At 38.2% G+C, this 16,112-nt stretch overlaps 1 long non-coding RNA gene across 1 annotated transcript in view; it reads right to left on the bottom strand.

Moving 5' to 3' along the window:
- The window catches only part of LOC129639566 (uncharacterized), a 65,300-nt gene that overhangs the window by 10,814 nt on the left and 38,374 nt on the right, over positions 1 to 16,112 (bottom strand). Inside the window, exon 2 of the long non-coding RNA XR_008708477.1 lies at positions 3,939 to 4,069. This is a non-coding gene — a long non-coding RNA (uncharacterized LOC129639566). The remainder of the gene's footprint in view (positions 1 to 3,938; positions 4,070 to 16,112) is intronic.

The raw sequence follows: 16,112 nt of genomic DNA, 5'->3' as shown, positions 1-16,112 counted from the left end.
AAGAAATGAATTTAAAACAGTTAGAAGACAATTGGCACTGCATAGTTTACTGGTAACAGATCGCTTTAGTATTAAAATCTCAGTAAGGTTAAGAGTGACTAAATAAACTGGGTTTCAGTCTATTCATTGTAATACATTCTGCATTCAGCACTAGAAAAAGGGAATTTTAAAACTAAAACACCACCTCTGGGTCTCTGGATATTTTTTCTAGGGAAATCAAGAGCAAAACTCAGTGAGTTTTAAAACCGCTTTAAATAGGGAATTGCTGCTGCTGCTGCTAAGTCACTTCAGTCGTGTCCGGCTCTGTGTGACCCCATAGATGGCAGCCCACCAGGCTCCCCTGTCCCTGGGATTCTCCAGGCAAGAACACTGGAGTGGGTTGCCATTTCCTTCTCCAATGCATGAAAGTGAAAAGTGAAAGTGAAGTCGCTCAGTCATGCCCGACCCTCAGCGACCCCATGGACTGCAGCCTACCAGGCTCCTCCGTCCATGGGATTTTCCAGGCAGGAGTACTGGAGTGGGGTGCCATTGCCTTCTCCAAAATAGGGAATTGAGCAAAACTCAATGAGATTTAAAACCAAAACACAAAATGAATGTTTTACAGTGAATGAATTGTTAAAAGAGAACTAGTTGCCCATCAGATCACCTTCCCATTCTATTACTGATTCTTAGTGTTTTGAGTTAGTGTTAACTGCTAATTTTATATTTGTAAGAGAAAGTTATATTTCTTTTAATTTAAGTTTAAGAAATGAAATATACTGGGTACATATGAAAACTTTCCACTTTCAAAATGCGACTAGTTCTACAGGTAGCGTATAACTAATCAATCAATAAAGCTTCCTGGATTACAAGATTCAACTAAGGAAACATGGATAGAAAATTTTCCCTATTTTTATCTCCAGCTTGGTGATTGGGAATCCATAACTGTAACTCTGAATTTAAATTTATCAGAAAAATGCGATGAATGCAGACAGAATGATAAACAACTTATTTCAAATATGGTTCAGACTAGAATATAATTATCTCTAGCCCTAGAAAGCAGGAATTGAATTAAAAGCTTTGTAGCAGATAAAATTGTATAGCAAAGCCAAGCTCAAAGCTTAAGAGAATTTTAACACAGGCTTAGAGAATACCGAGAGTGACAGATATGGATAGTTGCCCATATAATACACATTCTAATATGCTTTAATAATGAAACCACAATTTTACTCGTAGCAGCTCTGTTCCCAGTTAAATAATGCTTGCTTCTCCAGATTTGATCTAGAGTTGCCATGTGATACATTGCTGTATTTCCGAACAAGAATTTCCCTTTCCAGTATACCATTTTCATTTGATTTCTACTTGGCTTGTGGACAAGAATAATGGATAGAATGCCTTAATATGAAACAGTCATCTTGTACCTATCCTAACAGAGGCCTCCACTGACAGACAATATAAACCACCAGATGTGCAAATAAATAGACCTTCAGATGAATTTATCACTCAGTCTAGGAGTCCTCCAGCTGAGACCCTAGACATTTTAAAGCAAAAACAGGCTATATACCCTTTATGCCCTGTCTTATTTCCTGACTTATACAAATCATGATCATAATACATTAGATGAGATCATTTCTTACACAGACACAGTAATTGGAACAAGTTGTTGAGTATGCAAATTGTTGTTCAATATACAAATTAGGTAAATAGAAGTTGTAAAAGGTGCCAAAGAAACCAACTAACAAATATTTAATCTGTCTTAGAAAACTTTAAGTCTTATCCAGGTTAAACAACATTGGAAAGCTTTATTGTGATGTATTAGGAAATTGGTGTAGGGGTACTAAATTTTCTTTCTCTTTTATTGAAGCATAGTTGATTTACAATGTTAGTTTCAGGTGTACAAAGAGATTTAGTTATACATCATACGTGTCCATTTTTTTTTCAAATTGTCTTATCTTATAGATTATTACAAAATACTGAGTATAGTTAAATTTTCTGAAAGCTACATAGTATTATCTGGATTTAAAACCTACTATTTCAAAGAAGAAGCCACAGTCATTAAATTTAAAAGTGTTTCCAGTTAGTGATCTCTCATTTGAACACATTGTCTTTAGTATCAAAAAGAAAATGTGAAAGACTGTATAGAAAAATTAAATTCATAAAGTATTTTCTCAGTGTTTTGGGGGGAAATTATGTTACACAGTCAATTTTGGAATAAATCTTACATGCTACTGCTAAGTCACTTCAGTCGTGTCCGACTCTGTGCGACCCCATAGACGGCAGCCCACCAGGCTCCCCCGTCCCTGGGATTCTCCAGGCAAGAGTACTGGAGTGGGGTGCCATCGCCTTCTCCAATCTTACATGAGAACTCATCAATTTTAGTTGTTAAAAAAAAGATGGATCAAGAAGTAACATTTCCACAAGCTTTGTAGAATATACTGTTTCTACACTGAGTGACACCACAAATTAAGGATAATACAGAAAAGAAGACTGAGATGCGAAAGGTTGTTACTGTATATGTTCTTTTCCCTACAGAAATAATTTCCTATCCTTTTAACTGATCTTACCCCATGAGAACTTTTTTCCTTCTGGGTAGCAGCCAGATTCCTCTACAGAAGATACTTTTGTACCACTTTTATTATAATCACTCATAAGTTCAGACAAATTAAGCCTGAAATTATTTTTTCCACAGAAAGGGGAAAACACATGTCCAAAATTAGGTGAAATGTGAAAACTTGGTATGATCTTTGCAAATGCTCGCTTTTTAATCAGTAGATTATTTGATTTACTTTTTCATTAGTTACAGAAATCTAAACATAAAAGCACACTTAGGAAAAAGATGAAATGTAATAAATAAAGTCATACTACTTTTAAACAAAATTTTGAATGATATGGATATACAACTAAAAAAGTAGGAAATGTTCAAGATTGTAATGTCTAATTAAATGACCCAAATATTTATCAGCAGACTATTTCATATAGTGACAATAAAAGCAAAAAAAAAGAGATGGTTTTCACATTACTTATGTATAAAACAGTACGTAAATTCAATTTTACAAAATATTTTAACTTGAAGGAAAGCTCTGTACTCAACCATACTTTCATTTCATGAAAAATAAGTGTAATAAAGTTTACAAGTTTAAGACTCAAGATTTTGTCCTCTACTGTTCCTATTAAAGTTGAAATTTGAGAGAAAAGGCAAAAATAGTCTATCCTTATGATGATAGGTAAGCTCCTGTGCTCTATATTTCTTCCACAGGAACATTAACAAGGTGTCTCAAAAATCTTATTACTGATGCCAAGAGTCATATTTAAATGTAAGACACTGAACAACAAAGACAAGTAGGTTGTATTTGGTGAAGCAGCACTATAACTCTAACCTTCAAACAAGTTAAAATTTCATGAGATTTGGAAATACAGGCAGTTATTTTGCCATTAACTTTCAGCTGCAGATGAAAAAAGGAGAGAATTCAGTAACTTCAACTTCTGTAGTACTCCATTTCATTAATTTGATTGATTCAGATATAAGTCAGAATTGCTGAGAATTTCTTGACAATTTATCACTGTGTAGGAGAAATGTTTGTTGAAATGGTAATCAATGCACAAAATATTAATGATAGTGGATAAAAGTTTCCTTTTTCAGAGGAAAATACCACAGAAAGTTAAATGTTAATATTACTTTATATACCCCCAAATAGTATTCTAAGTAAATATCTTTGAAAGCATACACAGATATAAAGCCAACAACCTTCAACAGTCAGGATTCAGGATAGCTGAATGGCAAGATTAGTACTGGCAACTTACTGAAGAGAAGTAAAAGTTGTTTTTATTCACTGAGGTGATTTTTACAAATGAGCCACTATGGTGGCTTAGATGGTGAAAAGAGTCTGCCTGCAATGTGGGAGACCTACATTTAATCCCTGGGTTGGGAAGATCCCCTGGAGAAGGGAACAGATACCTACTTCAGTATTCTCGGCTAGAGAATCCCATGGACAGAGGAGCCTGGCAGTCCATGTTGCAGAGTCAGACGTAGCTGAGCCACTTCACTTTCATATTTTCTTGTACATAAAATAAGGAGGCAATAATGATTTGCCTGCAGTGAAAACAAATGAGTTAAATATCAGTTGTTTCCAACTACATTTAAATCTTATTTATTTCAACTTTAACATTCTCTTCTTAAATATTGGACTTGATATGGGTTGATCAACCTAAGTATATATGCTGCTAAGTCACGTCAGTCATGTCCGACTCTGTGCGATCCCATAGACAGCAGCCCACCAGGCTCTCCCATTCCTGGGATTCTCCAGGCAAGAACACGGGAGTGGGTGCCATTTCCTTCTCCAAAGTATATATGGAATACAGGCCATTCAAAAGTCTGTCATATGATCTTACAAATCTGAGATTTGTTCCGACAAATTGATGAGGAATAAAACTGGAAGTTGTGCATTGTGTGTAACCAGGTAGCAGAAGACACTCTACTGAGTGTGGTTGAGAATCCTTAGGATTCCAGTTGGAATGACTAATCCAGAAGGATTTAGGGATATTTTTCAGGTAGAAAATGAAAGAAGAAAGAAACAGAAGACATATTTAAAACAAAGCGAGTTTTCTCAAATTAATGTCAAACACAAAACCGTAGATGCAGGAATCTCAGCGAAAACCAAGCAGAACAAATGCAAAAAATTATATGTAGTCATAGCATTTTCAAACTTAAGAAAAATCAAAGATAAAAAAATCTTAAAGAATTCGGTTGAGGGGTGGGGTGGAGAAATACTGGCACCCTATCTATTGAGAAGCAAAGAAAAGCCTGCATTCCACATATTCTCAGAAACCATGCAAGCAAGAAGAAAATAAAATGAAATATTTAAAGTATTAAGAGAAAAATAGAAACAAACAACATGGACCATAAGCAGAAACAGTAAATCATATGGTATATATTTTCAATTATACAAAAAAATCACTTTAAATATCAATGACCATTGAAACACCAACTACAAAACAGATTCTAATAGATTAAAATACATCAAATATATGTAATCTACAAGAAATCTGATTTACAACACATACATATAAACGAGCATATAGATTAAAATTAAAGGAATAGAAAACATACACCATGCTAACACTAGTCAAAAAAAAAAAAAAAAAAAAGGATGGGGTATCCATATTAAAGACAGAGCAGACCACAGAGCAAAATAAGTTATCAGAGATAAAGCTAGCCATTACTTAAGGATAAAGAGGTCAATGCTTCCAGAAGACATGACAACCATTACGTGTATACACCTAACAACAGAGCATCGAGCTACATGAGACAAGACTTGACAGAACTGCAAAGAGAAAGAGATGAATCCACACTATTATAGCTGGAAACCTGAACAGCTCTCGATGAGGAATGCACAGATCCAACAGGCAAAAAAAATCAGTAAGTATATAGCTGAACTGAATAGCATCATCAATCAACTAGATATCACTGACATCTATAGACTACTTCATCCAATGGCTGCAGAATATACATTGTTCTCAAGCTTACATGAAACATTCACCAAAGAAGACCATATTCTCTGCTGTAAAACACATCCTTACAAATTTAAAAGAATAGAAATCATATCACTTCTGCTTTCTAACCACAACAGAAGTAAACTAGAAATCAGTAACAGAAATATAGCTGAAAAAAAAAAAAATCCCCAGTGAAAGATTAAACACCACATGTAGTAAAAAAAAAAAAAAAAATGTTGAATAATTTAAAGATATTTGGAACAAAAATAAAAACAACTTATCAAAATGTGTGAAATGACATCAGCAGCAAAATAGCTAAATCGGAGTTTCCTCACTCATCCAACAGCAACAATTATTTAGCAGTCATGCATGAATGAAAACAATAACTTTGTAGGAGCTTTGAAGTCACTTCAGTCGTGTCTGACTCTGTGCGACCCCATAGACGGCAGCCCACCAGGATCCCCTGTCCCTGGGATTCTCCAGGCAAGAATACTGGAGTGGGTTGCCATTTCCTTCTCCAACGCATGAAAGTGAAAAGTGAAAGTGAAGTTGCTCAGTGGTGTCCGACTCTTAGCGACCGCATGGACTACAGCCTACCAGGCTCCTGCGTCCATGGGATTTTCCAGGCAAGAGTACTGGAGTGGGCTGCCATTGCCTTCTCCTGAGATCCAGATAGGAGCTTGTAAAACCCTGGTGGAGCCCAAGGTAGTGTAAGAACATTTTGAGAAGGTAGGTCTATACTCAGATGGCAGGACTGTATGGCACCAAGTATGGTCCTGGCTACAAGCCCAGTCCCTAAAGCATTCAGCTACAGCTCCATCTCATCTTGGTCCTTACAGTAGTACTATCCACCAAGAGATCTGAGAGGAGATCCACCCATCCATGCTTTGGGTAACAGGTATACCAACCTCAATTCTGAGCGAGGACCTTGCAGGGAGCCTACGAACCATTTCCCTTTCTCACCCACACATCAGGAGCAGACTTGTCCATCCAGAGAACCAAGGAAGACAGTTTATGTGCCCCAAAGGCAGCCCTGCAGACCTTAGTCACAGCTGGAGGCCCTGAAGACGCCCTATGTCTTCAATCCAGCCCCACTCAAACACATTCCCAAGCCAGCCTTGACTTCCCAGCAACCTGTCCAGGGATCTGGTGGGAGTCCTCTCGGAGAACTGGCAGAAGCCACATCTGTCCATGCACCTGGTAAAAGGCTGTTTATCTGGGATCCAATTGGGACATTTGCCCTAATATTAGCCCTACTGACCAAGATATTGGAGGCAGTTCTGTCTGTCCAGAGACTAGACAGGGTCTATGCCCACCCAAGCCTCTGGTAACTGACCCAGCAACAGCAAAACCACTTGGGCATAGCAGATACCATGTAACCAGGTTCCAACCCTACTTGAGTGGGACCCCAGAGATAATTCCATCAACCAAGGGACCTGATAGAAGAAGGTCTTTACCAGCCAAAACCAGCCTGTAAAGACCATAAGAGGTCTTTTCCCCTTCAAACACACATTCACCAATGCAGGGCTGTCATAATCATGAAGAATCAGGGAAACGTGACACTACCAAAAGAAACTAAGAGTCAATAACTTAACTCCAAAGAAATGGAGATCTGCAAAGGGGCTGACAAAGAAATAAAAATATCAACTTTTAAGGAAGCTCAGTGAGATACAAGAGAATACAGAGGACTAAACGAAATCAAAAGAACAATCCAGGAACAAAATGAGAGGTTTAGAATCCATCTGTCATATTGTCTATCCACTCTGATTTTTCTAGCCAATGTAACATTGTTCTGTATTTCTGGCCTTCCTTAAGAAGATATGGTCTTTAACGGGCTTCTTTGAAAACTGTTAACTAGAACAATAATCTCCAAACATTTATGAACAAAGTCACTATAAGTAAATTGCTTAAGCATGTACATATTATATGTATATGTATAATTAATGGGCTTCCCTCCTAGCTCAGTTGGTAAAGAATCCATGTGCAATGCAGCAGACTCCAGTTCAATTCCTGGTTCAGGAAGATCCCCTAGAGAAGGGATAGGCTACCCACGCCAGTATTCTTGGGCTTCCCTTCTGGCTCAGCTGGTAAAGAATCCGTCTGCAATGTGGGAGACCTGGGTTTGATCCCTGGGTTGGGAAGATCCCCTGGAGAAGGGAAAGGCTACCCACTCCAGTACATTTCTGATCACAATCACTGTAAGTAAACTGGTTTACAGTGATTATGATCAGAAATGTATATATATATATACAGAAATATATATATAATTATATATAATTAGTAAAATATACATATGTGTGACTAATATGATTTGAGTTATATATCTTAAAAGTAATAAGAACTAAGCTTAAGGGTATGAAAAAAAAAAATCAGGCTTCCTTTAAAAGGTTATTTTGTTAGGTAACCTCATAACCATGAGGCAAGATAAGCCTCTCAATCACTGAAGAGATTGCTTCCGCTATTCAAGGAGATGCATTCGAGTTTTGGTGTTTGGGTTTAGACATTTCTAAACTTGTTTAAAAGTCCCTATTCTAACTCTTGGGGGTCCATGCTCTCCCAATAAATGTACTGACAATTATATAAGGAATCTGGCAAAGTTGTGAATTGAACTTGCATTGAAATTTGACCAACAGTGGACTCCTGCTATGCTGCAGTCCATGGGCTTGCAAAGAATCAGACACGACTGAGCAACCAAACAACAACAACAAGCTATGGATCTAATTTCCAGCTGAGTAGGCTTTCAAACTAGAAGGAGTCAGAGATACTTTTAGGGCCTCATAGAAACCCCTTGGTCTCTGACCTCGCCAGGACATGAAAGTGTTATTCTTTCTTTATTCTCTTTATTGTATTGAGAGAGCCAGCCTGTATACTCAGTTCTCCCTTCAATGGCCTGTAACAGCAAATGCTTATTCTGCCAAAGGCTATCCTTGACACCCCTTCCCATACTATTCCAGACAACACTGGAGTCATTTTTTACCCCAACATACTACAGACCTCCCTATTTCTAATGGTTATGGAAAACCAGCTTCAAGCCAAATCCTGTCAAACCTCCAAACCTTATTCCCATCCTTCAGGATCTCTTAAGTACTGTAAATAAGAAGTGATTTAACTCAGGAAATTAAAGGCTTGTAAAAACTGTTGGAAAAGTTGTAGACATGTATTCTAGGTCTGGAGTGATTTCCAAAATACTCAACTGGCCATCTCTTAAGCATCATTTCCCCTTGACATATGTTGGAATCAAGAAGCCCCCACAATTGCTACCACAATAACTGCCTCTGGACACCCAGGGAGCTGGAGAAAAACAACTGCCTATCCAGGAATCAGCCAAGTCTGGAAGACTCTGCTCCTGATGCCTTTAAACAGTATCTTAACATCTTAAGAGCTGAAGAATGAATGCTAGGAAACTGCAGCAGAGAAAGTTCATATTCCTACTGGTGTTGTTTTATAATTCCTTGAAAGTTGATATGTGTACATAGATACATAATACATATATGTATACATGTGTATATATAGAAAATCTTTCATTAATTCTTAAAGATTCTTAGACACATTTTCAATTTTTAGGTTTTTCTACGTTTACTTTTCCTGCAATAGGTAACTGGATTTTTTTTTTAAAGTAACTTTATTAATTTACCATGTTTTCAAATTGTGATTTAGAGATTTAAGCTAAGTGAGGTTTCTTAAGTTTTGCTGCTCCTTCTCTAAGCTTCTGGGCTCAATTATCTCTGTGTAAAGACTTTTCATTTTCTTTCGCAGGTGCTTTTGGCGTCTTCATCCAAAAGCAGGTTCAATGACGGTTCTTGGTGGCTCCTGTCCTGAAGGGCTATTGGCAATATCGTATATCTGGTCTCTACTTCCAACAGAGCAATAAAATACCTCAGTGCTTTCAGCAGCTGTCTTGCGCCCAGCAGATTTGCAGCTTCGGCCCCAAGAATCACAGTGGACACTCTTTTGATTCACAGGAATTCTTATTTTTGGAAATGGCTATCACTTTTTAATCGATTTTTATTAGTATCTTTTGAAATGGGTGCGTGCATGTGTGTATATGCATGTTGCTGTTGTGTTAGTAGCTCAGTCATGTGCGACTCTTTGAGACTCCATGGACTCTAGCCCATCAGGCTACTTTAGGCCATGGAATTCTCCAGGCAAGAATACTGGAGGGAGTAGCCGTTCCCTTCCCTGGGGATCTTACCCAATCAGAGATCGAACCAGCATTTCCTGCATTGCAAGCAGGTTCTTTGCCATTTGAACCACTAAGGAAGCCTGTGTATATACACATGTGTCTTCAGTTCAGTCGCAGTCATGTCCGACTCTGCAGCCCCATGGACTGCAGCACACCAGGCCTCCCTATCCATCACCAACTCCCGGAGATCACTCAGACTCACGTCCATCAAGTCAGTGATGCCATCCAGCCATCTCATCCTCTGTCGTCCCCTTCTCCTCCTGCCCCCAATCCCTCCCAGCATCAGAGTCTTTTCCAATGAGTCAACTCTTCGCATGAGGTGGCCAAAGTACTGGAGTTTCAGCTTTAGCATCATTCCTTCCAAAGAAATCCCAGGGCTAGTCTCCTTCAGAATGGACTGGTTGCATCTCCTTGCAGTCCAAGAGACTCTCAAGAGTCTTCTCCAACACCACAGTTCAAAAGCATCAATTCTTTGGTGCTCAGCCTTCTTCACAGTCCAACTCTCACATCCATACATGACCACTGAAAAAACCATAGCCTTGACTAGACGGGCCTTTGTTGGCAAAGTAATGTCTCTGCTTTTTAATATGCTGTCTAGGTTGGTCATAACTTTCCTTCCAGGGAGTAAGCGTCTTTTAATTTCATGGCTGTAATACATATGTGTATACATACAAACACATACATCATGCACACATATAATAAGTAAATCATAAAAGATTATCATTTAGAATTTAGGCTGGAACTGAGAAGAGACTGCCCTCTTTACACAATACTTGAACACTTGTGAGTTTAAGCTAGAAATGGAATTTTTTTTCTTTTACTGCATATGTCAGTCCCTGAAACAGGTACTCAAAGTAGGCCACTTTAAGTATGGCAAAGTCACAATAAAGAAGTAACTGCTAACTTCTGACAGCCAGACAGGGGGCTATATAACACAATCTTCAAATGAAGATCTACCCAGATTAACAAATTTGGAAATCAAGGAAAAGTTTTTAAACACAATGTTTGTATTGATCCCTATTTAAAATGAAGAAGGATAAATGGAAGGAATGAAGAAAGGGATGCAAAGACTATTATATACAAAATTATTATAGAGGGGCTAATTTTAAAAAGTTATTCCGTCTGAGCTCAAGGAAGATATTTCTGGACAGCACCTTTCGTTGAAAAAAGAAAACTTTAGAAAATGCTTCAGGGTTAAAATGATGGTACATAAGAAATGCATAATATTGCTCCTACTGATCACCAATTAAAGTACTCAGGATTCAAAGGGAGCCAAAGAAAGGCTATGGGCTTAACTCTGGGTATGATTTCTGCTTATTAGTTCATGATACATTCCTGTACTATACATAAAACAATTCACACTCTGGACCAAAATAGCTCCCCCCAATAAGACAAGATATGCACAAAAATTCAAAATACTGTGAACAGTGCTACCTTCAGCAAGTATTGGCTTCTCTCCCTCTTATACCTAAGTAGAATTATGTTGATCCAAACGTTATATTCAGAAGTATAGAACTTTAAAAAAAAAAAAAAAAACAAGGAGCAGCACTGGGGAAGAAGTAAGGATTTAGCATTATTATGTTCAAAGAAGACTTCCAACAGTAAATGAATATTGGAACAGGAGAAGTTTAGCGCTGAAGCAGCAGATGATGGAAACTCAGTTTACAGGACTACTTTACGAATTGCAAATCAAGCTCAGGGTGATGCTTCAGGCTGAGATATAAGAGGATACACCACCTACCATCAACTAAATAGTGACGGGAGCTGTGAGACATGGGATGATACCCTGAGGGTGAACACTCTGCCCACTCAAGACAAATAAAAATACATCTATGAATTACAACCTCAGTGTGAAGAAAAAGGAAATTACACTTAATAGTCAAGGGAAAAAATAACTTTGATGATAACCTTCACAGGAAAAATATATACTTAAAAAAAAAAATCAAGCAGCAGCTTGTTGTCCTCAAAATAATGCAAGAGGAAATGAATTATAGGAAGCAGAAGCAAGAAGCCTTAAGGATAAAACTGAGTTAAGATGGAAAGGGTGCTGGCAGCATAAAAGAGTGGCATAATAAAAATCCACATTGGAGGTAGTCCCAATTGGATTTGATTACAGAAAATCAAGTCAGTGGTACGGAGGATAAATTTGAGACACTCATCCAGAATGCAGAGAGAGAGATTAAAAACTAAGATAACACGTAAAAAGAAGGCACAAAATCATATCTAAGAAGATTATTAGTTTTCTAGAGGAAGGAGCAGAAGCATCACAATGCACAGTGAGAGAGACAGATTTATTTCCTGATCTCAAAAAAACTGAATTTATACAAATAAGCTCATCAAATAGGCTCACTGAAAGTATACCACAGCCCCGTTTTGATGGAAATTTCATGTCCACTCTTCTGCTGTTACAAAGAACGTACATGACAAACTTTGTACGTATGTCGCTTCATATTTGTGAAGATCTACCTTTAGGGTGGACTTCAATCAGTGGAATTTCTGGGTCAAAGAGAAAATTGTCATTTTTTTCTGATCCTGCCAAATAATCCTCTCATGGATTTGTAGGATTTTTCATGCTTATCAACAGTACACGAGAATGATTGTGCCCCAAAGCTTTGCCAATGGAGTATACGGTCAAACTATCATACGTTTTCCTCTCTGCTAGTAAGAAGCAGTATTTCAGTGTAATCTTGATTTAAATTTGACTTCACGCAAGTGAGGTTAAACATATATTCATACGGTTATGGGTAATTTGCCTTTCCTTTGAATTAATCCTCATATTTATTTCCATTTAATCAATTAATTTGGGTCTTTTCACTTTTTGAAAGATATTTGGAGATTATCCCTTTAAGAAAAAAGCTAGTAATATTTTACTCTAGTTAGTCACTTTAAATTTGCTTTATGGAGCTTCTCTTACCCCATACACACAGACTTTAAAAATATATTTGAATTTAGTAATTAGTTCTGTTACCGATTCTGAATCTGGAATCACATTAGAAAGGTTTTTAATGTTCCGAGATTATAAAGCAATTCATCCTCATTTTACACTAGTAAATCCATAGTTTTTATTTTAAATATAGATTTCTGACCCATTTATATTTTACTAAATGGCTAGCCAGACACCTCAGATTTTTAAGTCTGCATTGCCCCTACCACATGCACACTTATTTTAGAAGCCACATATACCATATTTCACTTTCTATTTTAGGATCTACATCTAGATTTCCATTCTACTTCATTGGTCTATCTAATCATGTGCCAAAATGCACAGCTTTAACACTGATTTAATAGCAATTTTACATATTATGTTGTAATATCTGGCCGAGTTATCCTTTACCTTTTTTCCTACTTTCAGAGTTTTCCTATCTGGTCTTGAATATATTTCTGTAGAAATTTTTACTGAGATTGCATTTGATTTATATACTAACTTCAGACCTAAACTCTCATGATGTAGAATCATCCTTAGAACACTTATGTCTGTTTATTAAGGTTGATTATTTTGATGTGCAGGTATATTTGAAATTTCCAAATTTTGTGGTTTCCCTATTTATGTTCCTTTGAAATCTTCTTTCATTGGGTTTTCTAGTGAGTTACAGTATGCTTTGTTGTTGTTCAGTTGCCGGGGTCCAGCCCTGGCTGATCCAGGGTATTCGAAGCGGGGATGGCATCGGTGACTTATTTTAAATATTTATCAAAGATATAAAGAGTAATAGAATGAGGATAGCTCAGTAGGAAAATTCAGTGGAGAAAAGAGGCTGAGTAGCTTGGTTTACGCGGGAGACCAATAAAACTTCAAGACAGGAAGTTTGCACCACTTACGTAGGCTGCAGGCATCCTTCCGTTCTCCCGAAGGAGAGGAGACACTGAGGCCTCCCCAGTCGGATCTTAGAAGCCCAGGCATAATTAGTAAGCATGGTGGGTTCTGTGCTCCAGATGGAAACTCAGCCAGAGTTTGAGAGAGAGAGAGAGAGAGACATGGGAAGACCAGTATTTCGAGAAACTGATCCCAATTCTTTATTTTCCAGGGTCTGTTTTTATACACTAAGGTTGTATACAAAAGTCACGTGGGGTCAGCAGTCCTGACTTTTATCAAAGTCAGGTGCTTCATACAATGTATACAGAGGTCTTAGGGGTGTTACATCATCTTCTGGCCAGGGGGCCTGCTGACAATTTATGACCCTCTCCTTGTGACAGCGGTCAGTCAACCAGGACACTTATTTCTCCAGGGGTGATTATTCTTAAAACAGACTCCACCTTCCAAAGGTACCAGATAAAGTTACATTCCTATAGGGTGAGGGTGTAGTGGGTTTTAATTAAGGATAGAATTTACTTAGCCTAAGGTCTAACATGATTAGTATCAAAGGTTAATACTTATTTCTTCTATATATTCATTAATGTGCGTAAGGGCAGGGGATGTGGAGACTTAGCAACAAACATTGGCTCAACAAATGAAAAACCCTTCACCAATACAATTTCTAATCAGCCCACTATACTTATACTAATGGTTTTCTAACTTTTCTAAGGAACCTGTTTTTAGAAGGTTTAAAGCATCTCATGCCTCTCACGGTTGGGAGGCTGTGAGCAATCACATGTGGCCGGACAAGCCTGTCAGGCAGGCTAAAGAACCTTCAGAGGAGTTTGTAGGTTGAAACACTCCTATCATGCCCAGGAATTATTATTAACTGGAGCTCTAAGTTAACTCCTTCTCCAAAAGAGGTGGTGGGGGACAGCCCCCTGTAAAGTCAGAGGTGTAGGTGAGAGCACAAAGTAGTAAAGTAGGCAGGCTCTGGTTATGGGGGTAGATGCTCGAGGATTTCCACGGGGACTCCTGAGGCTCGATCCCACCTTTGTGTATGTCGAGCCTCCTTCCTCATGACCTTTGTCACGGGCAGAGTACCTCACGCCGGCCCCCAACATTCAGTGACTAACTTGTGTCTGACTCTTTGCAACCCTGTGGATTGCAGCAAGGCAGGATTCTCTGTCCTTCACTATCTCCCAGAGTTTGCTCAGACTCATGTCCACTGAATCAATGATGCTATCCAACAATCTCATCTTCAGTTGCCCCCTTCTCCTTCTGTCCTCAATAGTTCCCAGCATCAGGGTCTTTTCCAATGTGTGGTCTCTTTGCATCAGGTGGCCAAAATATTGAAGCTCTAGCTTCAGCATCAGTCTTCCCAACTGATTTCCTTTAGGACTGACTGGCTGGATCTCCTTGCAGTCCAAGGGACTCTCAAGAGTCTCCTCCAGCACACAGTTCAAAAGCATCAAATCTTCAGCATTCAGCCTTCTTCATGGTCCAATTCTCACATCCATACATAACTACTGGAAAAAACATAGCTTTGACTATATGGACCTTTGTCAGCAGAGTTTTATCTCTGCTTTTTAATATGCTATCTAGATGTGTCATAGCTTTCCTTCGAAGGAGAAAGCATCTTTTAAATTATATGGTTTAAGTGATTTTGGACCCCAAGAAATTTCACTTTTTCACTTTCTAGCTGAAGGGTATTAGCTTTAATATATTAATTTTGTATCCTGTTACTCCCAGTAAATTCTTTTTGCCACTGTTTCTCTTGATTTTTCATCAGGTGCACTAATATGTCTTATACCAATCCAGAGAAATCTCCTTTTCCAGTGCTCATGTCCCATAACTTCTTTTCCCTGACTGCATTTACTAACACCTATAGTATTTCCAATAAAATCATATAAGAGACATCATGTATACTTTAATTTTTCTTGACTCTAGTGGAAAAATGTTTCCTAATTTTAAAAATATGCTGACTTTTAGAATGAGTTACATATACCTCATTCTAAAAGTACATATATACTTTTAGTATACATATATACTTTTAGAATGAGGTACATATACTATACATGACACATCTAGGTACATATACTATCATGGCATCTGGTCCCACCACTTCATGGGAAATAGATGGGGAAACAGTGGGAACAGTGTCCGACTTTATTTTTGGGGGCTGCAAAATCACTGCAGATGGTGATTTGCAGCCACAAAAAGATGCTTACTCCTTGGAAGGAAAGTTAAGACCAACCTAGATAGCATATTCAAAAGGAGAGACATTACTTTACCAATAAAGGTCCGTCTAGTCAAGGCTATGGTTTTTTCAGTGGTCATGTATGGATGTGAGAGTTGGACTGTGAAGAAAGCTGAGCACTGAAGAATTGATGCTTTTGAACTGTGGTGTTGGAGAAGACTCTTGAGAGTCACTTGGACTGCAAGGAGATCCAACCAGTCCATTCTGAAGGAGATCAGCCCTGGGTGTTCTTTGGAAGGAATGATGCTAAAGCTGAAACTCCAGTACTTTGGCCACCTCATGCAAAGCACTGACTCATTGGAAAAGACTCTGATGCTGGGAGGGATTGGGGGCAGGAGGAGAAGGGGACGACAGAGGATGAGATGGCTGGATGGCATCACTGACTTTATTGACGTGAGTCTGAGTGAACT

Source organism: Bubalus kerabau, chromosome 1 (assembly GCF_029407905.1).
Source record: "Bubalus kerabau isolate K-KA32 ecotype Philippines breed swamp buffalo chromosome 1, PCC_UOA_SB_1v2, whole genome shotgun sequence".
Classification (NCBI taxonomy): Eukaryota; Metazoa; Chordata; class Mammalia; order Artiodactyla; family Bovidae; genus Bubalus; species Bubalus kerabau.
The sequence above is the reverse complement of the archived record's forward strand: the minus strand, read 5'-3'. Positions and strand labels throughout refer to the sequence as shown.